This window comes from Manis javanica, chromosome 5 (assembly GCF_040802235.1).
Source record: "Manis javanica isolate MJ-LG chromosome 5, MJ_LKY, whole genome shotgun sequence".
In the NCBI taxonomy this organism is placed as follows: Eukaryota; Metazoa; Chordata; class Mammalia; order Pholidota; family Manidae; genus Manis; species Manis javanica.
In genome coordinates, this window is record NC_133160.1 from 70,735,243 (window position 1) to 70,749,409 (window position 14,167).

The window sequence follows — 14,167 nt, forward strand, 5'->3', positions numbered from 1 at the left end:
AAGCCCATCTGTAGGAGAGTACTAACTGCAAGTAGCACAAGCACCAGGTGCCAGGCGTGGTTATACGTATGCACTTACACAGCTTTTCACCAAGAAAACGTGTAAACCTGGCTTCCACTCAGGTTTCTCATCCCCTCATTAGGAAAAAAAGTTTGTGAGAAACTCTCTTATCAAATACTTTATATCTTCCCAACTGAAACTCTTTCCTCCCACTTGCCACATGAAGAAGACATTAAGCAACAGAAACTGCTAATCTTTAGAGAAATCTGTCGTGGAAAAGAAAACATGCAGAGAATGACACAAATCCATGTTCCTTCCCAGTAAAACTTTGACAAATTTTCCTGAAGTCAGCAGTTGCATTACAAAATTTAGCAAATGTAGTAGTCTCATCATTATGATGACGCCTGAGACTTTGGTGGAGTGGGGCGCAGGGGAGAAGGAAGAACACTGAGAGCGTGTGATGAGAACTTGAGGTGTAAGACAAGAATGAGACTTGGGGTGTGGCTGCTCCAAAGAGCAGAAGCGAGTGTGGCACAACCCCTGTCAGCCCAGGGGTGTCCACTCAGGATGTCCAGGATAAGAGGCCACATTCCCCATCCTCATGCCAGTGTAGGAATATATTTTTGAAAACTAACCTCTACTCCACAGAGTTACAGATTTGTTTTAGACTGTCACCTCCCTATAGACACCAAATAAGACAATATGTACACAGAAATTCAGACAACCTAGTGTTTGATGCCGTGATTAAATTGTATTTATATAATACTAATTTTTAAGTGCATTAATTTGGGAGTATAAAAGCAATTTTTCAAACTTGAATGGACTATCTAATAGTACTAGCTCAAGATAGATACTCTAGTGATTTAGAAACACATAAACTCCAGAGCCCAGGGGGCAGGATGCCGGAGAGGGGCCCCAGAGCCTCGCTCTCTCAATGCTGCTTCTCCACACCCTGAATATACATGTTCCCAAGCCACTTGTAGAGCCCATTTGAAAAATCTCTGAGCAACACCAGAGGAAGTTACTCCAGTAGTTCCCACTGTTTACCATGAATGTGCATACATCTTACACATAAACATGTTTTGGGGAAAGTACAAAGCAAACAAATGTCATCATCGGAGGTCAAAAAGTGAGTCACTGGCTTATGACACAATCACATTTTAAAGTTTTCCTTTTTAACTCATGTAAATACAGGGCCAGTCTGTAAGTCATACCTCAAGGTGGCCACGAAGTTCACCGTGGGCCAGCCCAAGACGAAGGACCTCTGGGCACCGATGTCGGCTTTCCCCATAGAGTCAGCAGTCCACACTGTGTTCAGTGGTATTTTATTTTTTATCTTAAAGATTTTTTTATTCCTAGAATGATAACCAAACAAGACCTGTTAGTTTCTTAAGTGTTATGTGAGCAGTTCACAGCAAGATGTCAGGTCTCATTGCTCCAGGGAAAACCATGCCTCCTTCATCTCTATTATCCTGTGTGATTAGCACAGCAGATGGTTAGATGGGCCTTTATAGAGTGTGTGGTGAGCAAAGCCTGACTCAGGAATGCCATGAAAATACTTCCTTGATGGCAGGAAATAGTCATTTTTCTGAATGCTGACTGTTGACTATAGACTAGACTATATATTTTAGAACTTTTTAAGAGAATCATTCTTTCATCTGTTATTGATATATTTGTTATATAATATATATATATAATCTTTGTGGTTATTATTAATTTACTCATGTCTTGCTTACTCAAGAAGTATTTGAGGGGCTGAGCAAAGATACACGATACATGATTTATAAGAATAATTATGCAAATTTTCTCATAAGATGGCAGACTGGGAAGAAAAAACTTGGATTAGAGGAATTTAACATTTTCCACCTTAATTTCTAAAAAGATTTTATTGCCTTTATAGCATAAGCTATTTTAAAACATTTTCTTAAAAGATTTTGTTCATACCATTTTCCCTTAGGTTCCTGCTAAAACTGAAAAATTTAGTTCACAGATTGAACCCAACTTAAAAATCAGTCAGTCAATCCTAGAACAGTGGCCAGGAGGTCTTATAGGTAGATGGTGGAAATCCTTCCCATTTATCTCAGGGAAGTCAGGTGACAGACCATTTTTACCTTGTCTCTTTTGACCTCTGACATGGAAACCACCATATGTCTTGTTTTATCCATAGATTTAATTCTCAGGTGGGCCTGAAGTTTAAGTAGTTACAAGCCTTATGAAGGATTCCTAGGAAACTTGCCACACCGCTGTGGAACTCCCTACTGTTCAGAACCACATGTGGGAACACTAAAGCTAAAATGAGATCAGAGACAAATCGTGCAAAAATTCCTGTGAGTCCAATGATTCATGGAACAGCTAAAGCTGGGACTCTTTGATGGCAGTTATGAAATGAAACCAATTTTGCAGGAAACCCAACTGAAGGACAATGTAGATTCAAAGGTTAGGTCACAACAAATATAAACAAGATGGAAACACGTCTTGTGACACCAGGTGGCTACTTTCTACATTTTACTTCAACATTTTTTACCCTATGTTTGAGAATTTGAAGATTTTTATGAAACACAATTATTGGATATAACCATTTTTCTTGATAGTAACTCTAAAGGCATTATCAAGTTAAAAATAGCCAATGGGAAAGATAGATACTTATTTGCTTATTCCTATAGATTTTTAAATGTTCTAATGTGGGTATGTATGTGTATAACACTTCAGGTATTGCGTGGAAACTTCCAAATATGTTAACCTGGAAAAAGTCATTTCAATAATTCCCTCTGTTCAACAAATTGCCAAGATCACCTACTCCTTTGCAACTAAACCAAGTTATCCAAAAGCCCAGAACATGGTTTCCACTCTCCTGTAACATTTACTGGGCCCTTACCATACACCAAGCACTGTTGTAAGTATTTTATAAACACCATTTCATTTCATCCTTAAGCAACTACATCAGGTACTCTCTGTTTGCCCTATTTTATAAGTGAGGAAGCTCACAGAGAAGTTAATTGTCCAAAGCAACCCATTTGACTCTGAGTATCAAAGTACTCTGTAAAATAAGGAAAATAATCCCATCTCACAGAGTAGTTGTAAGGGTTAGACAAGATTAAGTACATCAACTCCTTAGCATAATAACCGACCTGTAATAAGTCCACAATAAATTATTAGTATTAATGTCACTCAGATTAAGTATAGAACTTGCCTGCCTTATATTTGACATGACATAACTGCGGGTGCGGGTGAGGGTAGTAAAGAAAAGAGTTGCAGTTTTCTCTAGTGACTGAAAGGCTTCTTGATACTTCGGTAAGTATTCTTTGTCTTTCATGATGGGACAAGTAAACAGATGCCCTTCCATCTACCTGCCTTCAGATACTTATTGAGCAATCACCACGTTTTCTCTGGACTGGGTATTAGCTGCATCCATGTTCAGAGTTGAGAGGAAAGTGCACTCAGTGGTCCCAGCTCCAACATGTACTCCTAATCTGTCTGCTGCATCTCTCGTCGTCACTGCCATCCCCGAGGCGGAGCCCTTGTTACCGTTCACCGGGACCATTGCCTCCTTAACTCTCTCCTTGCCTCCCCACCAATCCATGATCTGCCAACAGTCAAGAGAATGTGCTAAAAATTTAACCAGATATGGCCTAGTGAAAAACCCTCAGCCTACTTCAAGCCCTACTGTGGCGTGTGGAGACCCAGTGTGACTGGATCCCTGACCACGGAATCGTGTCTGATTTCACACCCATGCTTCAGGCTCCAGTCCCATCGGCCTCTGACCCCTCCCTCCAAGGGGCCAACAGCACCCACTTAGGGCTGCTGTTCCCTCAGCCTAGAAGGCTCAGCCACCGTGCATAGGAATGGTGGCTGCTTCTCATCCCATAGGTTCACTTTAAGTGCTGCCACTTCAGAGAGGCCCTCCTAGACGACCCCTCTCTAATGTAGTCCCTTCTTCTTCACACAGCACCCTGTCCATCTGTTATCGGAGGCACTAATCACAGTCTGCAATTGAACCCCTCTTGTTTGTACCTTCCGTCTGTAAGCCCCAGGCAAGGGAGACTCTGCCCGTCACATTCTCAGTTGTTTCTACTGTGGCGTGGCACAGAACACGACCTGCGTAGTACTTGTTGGATAAATGGTCAAAACATTTGTAAAATGAGAGAAAAAGCACTTAACATTTTCATTACAGTTGATTAGTAAAAGGGTTAGTGAAAGCAATTTTATGGTAATGAGAACAAGTGGTGTCTGCGTACTTGGTGTTAGACACAAGCACCAAATTGCTGAACAGGAAGAGGTGCCGCTGCTGTCTCCTCCAGCCTCTTCTGAGTTCCATGTGGCCATGAAGCAGCAGGACATGATGTAGTCGCTTCACTGTGGGTGTCCGCCTCAACAGAAGGGCTTTTCCTGCAACATATCAAACACCAAAAGCAGCTAGTCACTGGCCAAATACACGATAGCATTTTTTATGCTGTCTGCCGAGGTTGACACAACACTAAAAATTAGTCTCGACGCCCAAAATGGGTTCATTGCTCTAATTTAGGGTCGCCAAGTTACAGAAACGTATTGAAAGAGATAAGGTTACTTAGGGAGTTGATGAGGTTGGAGAAGAGTTTCCAGGACAAAGCCCTGGAGCAGGCGAACTCTAGGGGTGGGGAAAGAAGAAAGCAAAGCCCGTGACAAGCTGTTAAGAAGGAGAGATCCAAGAGGCCAAGGGCATTACAAGGAGATGTAAAAAAAAAAAAAACAAGAGAGAGAAGAAAAAGGGACAATTTGTGGCAGTTTATCAAATGATAAGGAGATTTGTGAGGAAGTAATTACAATTTGGTTTCATGTTAACATAAAAATCTATATAATGGAGGATTCTAGAAAATTAACCTGTTTTATCTAACTCATTGTTCAGATTTCTCAAAGATCAGCAAATAATACTGGGAATATCAAAAAGTTTCTAAACCCAAGTAAGTGCTTAGCTATTCCTTGCCTGAGCCATGACTAGGCTCTAACAGGACTCTGCCTGGAATAGGTACGGCAACCCAACTGAACAGACCACAAAAATTCTTTCATAAGTAGGGCAGGGTTTCACAGACCTACTGGGGGTTTTCTTCCATGAAGCCAAGAATACTGTCTTCCCCAGAACATAAAGCCTGCTCTCTCATGCTCAGCAGTATGAAGCTTCAGGAACATGAGTAGCTTTTCATGAATCCAGCTCTGAAGTTAAGAATTAGTTCACGTATTTTAGAGAAAACAAAAGAGAACACTTCCTGTCACTGCCCGTCCGCTTTGATGACCGAAAGTAGCATGTTAGAAGGGTACCTTATGCTCTGAGGCCTTGAATGACCATCTAGGTGCTTTTTGATTGACGAGAACATCCTTTTTTCATCAGTTCTTGGCACTGAAAACCAAGAGTTGCCTCCAGTACTTGGCTAAGCACTGAAGTAACTGAAGTAAGCCTGTGGATTCCAGTAGTCAAGCTCTCTGGCCATTATGATGTCAAAGTTCTGAGGCTCATGCCAGAACTGACAAACTGCCACACTGGTTTCGTGACTTTGCTTCCATCTTTTGATTATTTTTTAATTTATACTTTTATTTTGAGATAACTGAACACTGACATGTAGCTCTAAGAAATAATACAAAGGGATTAATCAACCTTTTACCCAGTTTCCCTATGATAATGTCTCTCTGAACTACAGAACAATTTCCTAACTGGAATATTAACACTGATAGTCAAGAGGCAGAACATTTCCGTCACTAGGATCCTTTCTAGGACCCTTTTACAGCCCCCCCAGACTCCTTCCCACCTCTACCATCTCTTTAATCCCTGGCAAGCCTAGTCTGTTCTCCACTTCTGTAATTCTGCCATTTCAACAATCTTATAGAAATGGTATCCTACAGCATGTAATGTTTCTGGACTTGCTCTTTTCCACTCAGCATAACTGGAGAATCCTCTGGATTGTTGTAGGTATTACTAGTTCATTTCTTGGTATCTCTTAGTGATGCTCCGTGATATGGATGTATCAGTTTGTTTAAACAACTGTTGAAAGACTCTGGGTGGTCTCCAGTTTGGGGCTATTACAAATAAAGCAGTCATAAACATCTGTGTACAGGTTTTGTGGAAACATGTCTTCATTCCTCTGGGCTGAATGCCCAGAAGTGCGATTGCCAGGTCATATGGTAGTTGTATGTTTTGTTTCTTAAGAAACTGTCAACCTGTTACCCAGAGTGGCTGTGCCATTTCACATTTTCACCAGCTCTGTATCAGTGATTCAGGTTCCCCACGCCCACAGTAGCATCTGGTGGTGCCATGTTTTATTCTAGCTTTTCTGACGGCTGTGTGGTGACGTGTCCTTGGGGGCTGCATTTGCATTTCCCTCATGGTTAACGGTGCCAAACATGCTGTCATGGGCTTACTTGACATGTGTGTATCTTCTGCGGTATAACGGAACCTATAATAGTCGGCTAAAATCATCCTGTGCAAATACAAAGCTCCCTTTCCACCAGAAAACTGGCCCTTTTATAGATGAGGAGGCTGCTCTGAAGCCAGGCAGCCATGACACAGAGGATTAAAATCCAACTGACTCCTGAGGGCAGAGGGCCTCCTGGCATTGAGGCTCCTTTACCTCCTCTCACAGGCAGTCTCTTTCCTTTGACAACTGTGGAGTGAAAGCTGACGCTCCTAAGAAAGTCTGTGATTTCCCTTACAGGCTCCTGTAATCCATATTTGGATACATACTTTTTATTTCTCATTACATTCTAAGGACCTCAAGGAAAGAGTCTGTATCTGATTTATCACTTAATTTTCATAGGTATTGGCACATTGGAGGAATTTAAAAAGTTGTTGAATGGATGAATGAAATGGTTTTTTGTCATGAACGGAAGAGTAAAAGGGATGATCTACAATAGTCCCTTTTTCACTTACTTCGTTCATTCCACAGAGAGTGTTTGAACCTGAATTAGGAGAAAGGCATCTTGGTTAAGTCTGGGCAGCAGGGAGCAAGAGGGATCCAGGCCCAACTGTCACAAAACCGAGATCTGAATGGAGGTGACAGAAATTAAACAAAGAGTCCCACGAAAATCTGTGTAATCTGAAACTCAGGTAAGTATTGCAAAGAAGAATAAAGAGTAAGATGAGAAATTAGAAGAGGGACCTGACACCTGACTTTGTGGAAAGGGCAGGCAAGGCAGGCATTCTTGAAGAGTCCATCTGAAATGAGCTTTAAAGGATAATTTGGAATTAGATAGGGAAGAGAGGAGAGTGTATGTTGGGAGGGGATATTTTCATTTTCATGCTGAAAGGATAGAATTCAAGCACATGACATTTCAGAGACATGGAAGAGTTTGCTGGGTTGAGACACTAACAGAAGGCATGGGAATGTGAGATAAGCACGACATGGTAGGTGGTGGTCAGAAGCCCAGGAAGGCCTGTCATCTTAAAACCGAAGTGCCATAGAAGTGGCATATAGGTGTGTCCTCCAGAGACTTCCCACTGGTTTTAAAGGGACAGTGCTAGTCTAGACACGTTTGACTGTATTTAGAACCATGGCAGTGGGCAGTGGGAGGCTCACTGGGCAGTACTTTCTGGCCTCCCATCAAGCATCTGTCAGAATTTATAGTAAAAATGCAGGCTCATTTATCTCCACACCTTCCCCAATTCCCAGATTATCTCCCATTCTCTGCCTCTCCCTTTTGGAGAGGTTAGGGGTCAGGAGAACTTTTCTCCTAAAATCTAATCACTGATAATCAGTTCAGATAGGCATCACAAGCGCCTGGGGGAGCTTTATAGGCACCCTTTCACCATAGGTTCTGATACATCAGATGCAGAATACCTGTATTTTTAAAAAGCTTTTTGAGTGATTCTTCTATGTAACAGGATTATGACTGTTTTTTAAGTATCCATTGAGTTAGAAGTGGTGTTCAGATGCCATATTCCTTTTCTAAGGTGAAGCAGAGGAAACTTTTTCTTAGAACAAAGGGAGCTCTCCTTAGTCATGTAATTTTACCTTTACATGCAATAGCTTAGCTTGATTTCTTCCAAAATGTCACTGTTAGTTCTTTTAATTTCATGAAAGACTTTTAAATGGGACTAACAGTGACAGGGCCCGTTTTCATTTATTTCATTGAACACTGAACTACTCACCGTAAATATCACAGAAAGAGTACATGGTGATCCTATGCCAGTACCATTTAAGCACATCACAAAGACAAGCCTGTCTTTCCCCATTACTTATTTCCTTTATATATAAAACCCATAAATATTATGGGCATTCTTACAAGACCTAAGAGAGGGAGAGCGAACAGGTGGTGATATCCATTGAATAACTACAAGCTGCCAAGCTCTTTGCCAGGTAGTACATTACCTAATCTCCTTGCAGCAGATTTGTGAGGTAAGAATCATTATTTCTATTTTTACAGAAGGGGAAATTGAGACTCAGAAGAGTTAAGCAACTGAGAGCCACATACATGATTCATAGAGTCAAGTTTGTCTAATATCAAAGGCATATGGTGTTTCCACAACTAAACAATGTTTCTCCTCTGAAGGAGGGAAGAGGATATATTTTAAGCCATATGACATTTAGGTTGGCTCCCAAATTATTTAACTGTCATGTATCAGTATTTTCATCAACTGTCAGTATTTGCGTTTGGTGTGGGTAACCCTCAGTCTCCCCTCCCGGCAATGGCTAGTCGTAGAAACTCTACCACCACCAGTAGCAGATAACAACCCACGGATTCACTATACCTACCATCAAATACTGGCACTTATTTGTGCTGTGCTGACAAATCAAAGAATGCCAAGACCTCGCCCTTTATTCTGAACAAGCACACAACTGAACCAGAGAGACAGACTATCCCAGTGAAACAATGAAGACAAATACATAATAAAACGAACATGTTTGGTGACTTCATGGTCCTTTTCCATTTGTCTTCCAAAGACCTCAGGCTTCAGAAAGGCCTGTACTTGTCTCATTCATCCTGGCTGGCACTTGGCACACACCAGTCTGCACACTAACAGATGCTCACTCTGTAAGTTTTGAATGAATGGAAACACACTCTGTGTATTTTACTTAATAGTGGAGGTTAGAAGAGATAATACACATAGAACAGTGCCTCACATTACGCACATAATGAATTATTACAAAATGAGGGAAGATTTAGAATAGAAAAGATGTTTTAGAAGTCTGCCTTACACTGACCTTGGAAAAACAGGTAACTGAACGAATACCTGATGGGAGTATTAATGAGGGCACAGGGATCAGCACGGTAGTGAAGTATAGAAGGAAAACTGGGCTGACAGTAAAGCTAAGAGCTTTGGTACTATAACCCTACATTTGCTCAACCGAATTAGTTCTGAATGACATTTACCTTTTTACACAAAGAACTACGCTTATTTTAAGTCTACTGTTAAGAGGCAGAGAGGGTATAACCAAAGTAGTCATTAAACTGAAAATACCTCAAGACTTATTCAGTTTTGTATCCATAGGCCTTACAACCTGGTAGGCACGAGAAATAATTTGTTATACTGAATCCATCCTGTTTAACTGTATTATCAACAAAAAAGTAAGACAAACTTGAAACATAAACATTTTAACTTTATTTCATCATTGCCATTTAAAGCTTGATTTTATAAAATATAAAAGACACTTTTAAAAGTTTTGTATCACAAGAATTTAGGTAGTAGAAATAACCATAGCTTCATAGGTTCAAGTTACATAAATGGAAATCAAATAACTGAGAACTTCTTCAATATGGAAACTATACAAATGAAATAAAGGCAAAGGGCCTAACAGCATTATTTCATTACTTACGGATTATCATTAGACACTTTCAGGAACCTAACAAAGATTCTGAATATTCAGACTGCTTTTGCTATATTTTATATTTAAATACCTCCCTAAGTATATACTGCATCAAACTACTTGACCAAGAGGCCGATTTAGGAAGGTACTTAGTTTTATAGCAAATTTTTCCATCTACAGTTATTACCTTCAAAGGCATTGACATAACAATGCTGATGTAGTTATCTGCTGGTTCCCTTGTGAACCGTGTGCAGTAACTAACGTCAACCCTAGTAAAGTCAAACAGACCAAAACACTGGAACGACTATGCACAGCTCAGTGAAGTATAATGTTAAGTTTTCCCCATCTAAAAATTAACCAGTGAAAACATACCAACTGTAGTTGACTTGGTCTCAGGAAAACCACATTTGAGAATTACAAAGTATATTATTGTCCTTATCTCAACCACAGTCATTGACAGGAATTTTGTAGGCCACCATACTATTTACTTTGTGGATTGTAGTAGTAAACGAACGAAGACGGACTTCTTCAGAATTGGTAATGAACTGTGGTCCCGACTCTTCCCATTTTTCGGGTACAACCAAATCTTTGTCTGTATAAATCAGTAGATCAAATGAACCTAAATTGGAGGTAGATCATTAAAGTACATTATTTTTCAAAAGTAAAATTACCCTCCCTGTCTCTCTCACATTTTGAACCACCTATCATGTTAGAAAAGATAGCCTGGTATCTATTCACTAGTTAATTGCTTTTCACCAATAGAAATGTATATGCTTCTTTTACTTTATCTTATGAAAAATTCAAGGTTTTCTTTCTTTAAGGAGAAAACGATTAAACACATATGCAGGAAGTGGATAATCAGCCACATGGGATGGGATGAATGTAAGCCACAGGAAAGCCGACACCTTGGTTCTGTGACTGCTGTATCCCAGCGCCCAGAACAGTGTCTGGCATATAGCAGATATTTAGGAAGTATCTGATGAATGAAGGAATAACTAAGATAGTAAAGACACAATTATAGCTATAGTCTTAACTGTATACATAAAAATGTATAGAAAATGAAAGTAATAAAAAGAATTACATCAAAACATTCAAGAGTACGTACTGTAGAACTTTCATTCCTCTTCAGCATTTTCAAATTTTCTAGAATGCATATAAACATGACTTTTGCTTCATGTAGTTCTTCTCATTCACATTACATGATACTGATTATTAAGAAAACATTTAATGAAGGGATAATTCTTAAAGCAGTAGCTTAGTCTTTTCCCCAATAAATTCAAGCCAATATGTAGCTGTATAATACTCACAAGAAACTTCCAACAGTGGCAGAAATGTCACTGTAGCTGTGATCTGTCTGATTACTGAGCGGATTTCATCTTGAATAGCTTTCTGAGACTTTTCTCTGGGTGTACTATCAAAGAAACCAAATCAATTAATATGCTTTAAATTTTAACTAGTTATATTGGTAAGATTATTTATCTGAATAAACGCTTCCAAATCAATTAAGTAAGACATTAAAAAGGAGTTTTAAAAAAGTGAATGTAGGTATATCCTTAGGGTCCATAACCTAGTATCTCTATTATTTCATTCATCCTTCCCATCACTTCATAGGGTTGGTCTTGGTATCAGGTCTTTTAGTATCAGATGACTAGAAAACCTGCCAAGGGGTACAAGAAAACCTCAACTCTTAAAAATCAGTGGTATCTAAAATTATTTAATTGGTATAATCATTTTGGCATTTTTAGGAATGCGTCTCTAATTCCCTATTGCCTGAGAAAAGATGTTAAATTATTTTTATAAGCTAAAAATTTCTTAAAATAGAAGGCTTCAGGGTAAAACCCAGAACCTGCAGGCATCCTCCTCAGACGCCCAACCGGGCCTAAGACCGAAACCTGTCCCTGATGGGAACCGGAGGCGGGTGGGGGAGGCCAGATGCAAGCCTAGCTCGGACTTAAAACCCAGATCCTGCAGGCAACCCCCCCAGACGCCAAACCAGGGCCTCAGCAAACTGGAGCCTCAGGCGGCAAACTGGCCCAGACGGAAAACCAGGCCTAGGCCAAAAGGCCGGCCTCAGATGCCAAACCAGGCCAGACTGAACAGGGGTCATTCGCGTGCCCAGATGGAGGGCGAACGCTCTGGGGCGGGAAGACCGAGAGCGCGAGGACACCGAGGTGCAACGCTGTGGAGCCCAGGAAGCAGCGCCTCAGCTGTTGGTCCCAGACCCAGAAGGATTTTGCAAATTTTAAATCATCACTGTTTCCATCTTCATTATCACGATTATGGGCTTGGCACTGAGTAAGAGAAGTAAAAAGAAGACAAAAGACCTGGTGGAGAGGCTCAAGATGGCAGCGTGAGTAGGGCGGCAGAAATCTCCTCCCAAAACCATATATATTTTTGAAAATACAACAAATACAACTACGCCTAAAAGAGAGACCAGAAGATACAGTACAACAGCCAGGCTACAACTACATCTGCAAGAATTCAGATTAGGAAAGTAATCTTCCTAAAAGGGGGCTGCTGAAGTAGGCAGAAGTCACAGGATGCCAAATTTGTAAGCTTTCGATATTTTTTTCTTTTTTTATGCATATTTAAACAAAATAGATGACATACTCAAAAAGTACACATCATGCCTTCCAAACACTATTTCTTGTATCTCATAGAGCACAAAGTATTTAATAAATACTTCCTGTATGCATGAAAAAGTCATGTATTTTGTTAGCCTTTTAAATTCTAGAATATCCAAAATTATATTAACAATTACTTTGCATCTTCAGATATTACTGTGTAATGGAAGGAAGTCTTTCCTAAGGTGCTGAGAATTACGTAAAGTTCCTTAGACAGACAATTTTTATAGGGAATAAGGTGGGCATTGATCTACTATGGTGATGCCAGAATTCTGGCTCTCACCCAAGTTTCTGATAGAAGTGAAAAGATGGTGATTTAAACACAAACACAGAGATGAAAGTATGTAAGGAAGATATTTTACTGGGTCAAGTCTGCCTGTTATCTAGTACTATGTTTTACTCTTCAAGCTGATCAAAATCTGACACATAACACTGTGAAACACAGAATTCTAAGGTGCTCTCCCCCAAATTTGCACCCTCTAGGGAGCATAACCTATATTCTCTCCCATTGGTGTGACAGAACCTATGAATATGAAGGATATCACTTTGGGGGTTAGGTTCACCAAAGGGGAAATGATGCGCAGGATTGGGACTTACATAAGCAGGTGAGCCCTTAAAGGGCTCTCCCTGAAGTCAGAGACTGCAAGTGTGAGAAGGTCTGTGGAAGGGCAACCTGGGCAAAGGTGCAAGATGTCTCTGGCCAACAGAACAAGAGGAAGACCTCAATCCAAGAACCACAAGGACATTAATACTGCCAATAACCAAGCGGCTTGGAAGATGACCCTAGATCTTAGATGAGAACCCATCTGCAGACCCCTTTATTCTACCTTCTGAGATTCTAAGCAAAACACACAGCTATGCCACACCAACACGGTCATGGCTTTCAGGACTGGCAGAAAAAATGGGTGGTTTTAAATCAGCAATTTGTGTTAATTTGTTATGCAATAGAAACAAATACACTTGGGCATTTTTCATATAATGAAGTAACGGTATGTCTGGTAGATAAAGGTTTTTGACTTCGTTTTACAATAATTTTTCTAGCTGCTTAACTTCACAATTGAATGAACATAAATTGGGCACTATCTCTTAAATACTTATCACCTTAACATGAAAAGTCATTCAACTTGAGAATCGAAATTCATTGAAAAAAAAATCATTATTGAGGGCCCTTTTCGTTAAGGTGACTATTTCTTGATCAGCTTACTACTGGTGGGCGGAGTCGACGCAGCACAGCGCCAGGCGCAGCTCCCACGCGACCAGCGGTTGCCTCGCCCGGGCAGGTGGGCTGCGTTGGGTACAGCGGAGGTCCTACGTAGACAGGGGACAAAAACCGGATGCGGTTCGTCCCTTTAATCCCTAACCCAATTTCTCAGGAAAAGCCGCGCGCCCACACAGTAATCAGGCCCTCTATATACGTGGCTTGGTTCCGACGGAAGCAGTTGCTTTGAAGCTGCCAAAGGTTCCGACCGCGCACTAGGGGTCACTGGGCCCCTTATTGGTGCAGCGGTGAGGCAGATCATAATCACTTTGAACGTATTTTTGAAACGCAGATGTGCTCCGCAAACCTAGAGAGCGGCCACTAAACCGTGATGGGTAATCTACCCTCCACCGATTTAGCTTCCGCAACTAGTAGCGCCCATTAGGGAAACCCGAAGTGCAACAACCCGGAAGACCGTGGCTACGCGTATCCCACTGTGCCTGCGCGAATAGCCAGCTCCGGAAATGACCGAGGCGGACATGTCCCCGCCCCGTGGGGCGGGACCTAGAGGTTTG

General features: G+C 40.9%; 2 long non-coding RNA genes across 3 annotated transcripts; both read right to left on the bottom strand.

Moving 5' to 3' along the window:
- Window positions 1–410: 410 nt before the first annotated feature.
- Window positions 411–7,672, bottom strand: LOC140849562 (uncharacterized). The gene is made up of 3 exons (XR_012131595.1): window positions 5,293–7,672; window positions 4,236–4,386; window positions 411–1,355 (listed from the first exon to the last, which is right to left on the bottom strand). It is a non-coding gene; the product is annotated as an uncharacterized lncRNA (long non-coding RNA).
- Window positions 7,673–9,542: 1,870 nt separating this feature from the next.
- On the bottom strand, window positions 9,543–14,064 carry LOC140849561 (uncharacterized). Of its 2 annotated transcripts, none has more exons than XR_012131594.1 (3): window positions 13,599–14,064; window positions 11,078–11,181; window positions 9,543–10,389 (listed from the first exon to the last, which is right to left on the bottom strand). It is a non-coding gene; the product is annotated as an uncharacterized lncRNA (long non-coding RNA). The 2 variants fall into 2 exon arrangements; XR_012131593.1 differs by having other exon boundaries at window positions 13,496–14,064.
- Window positions 14,065–14,167: the final 103 nt, after the last annotated feature.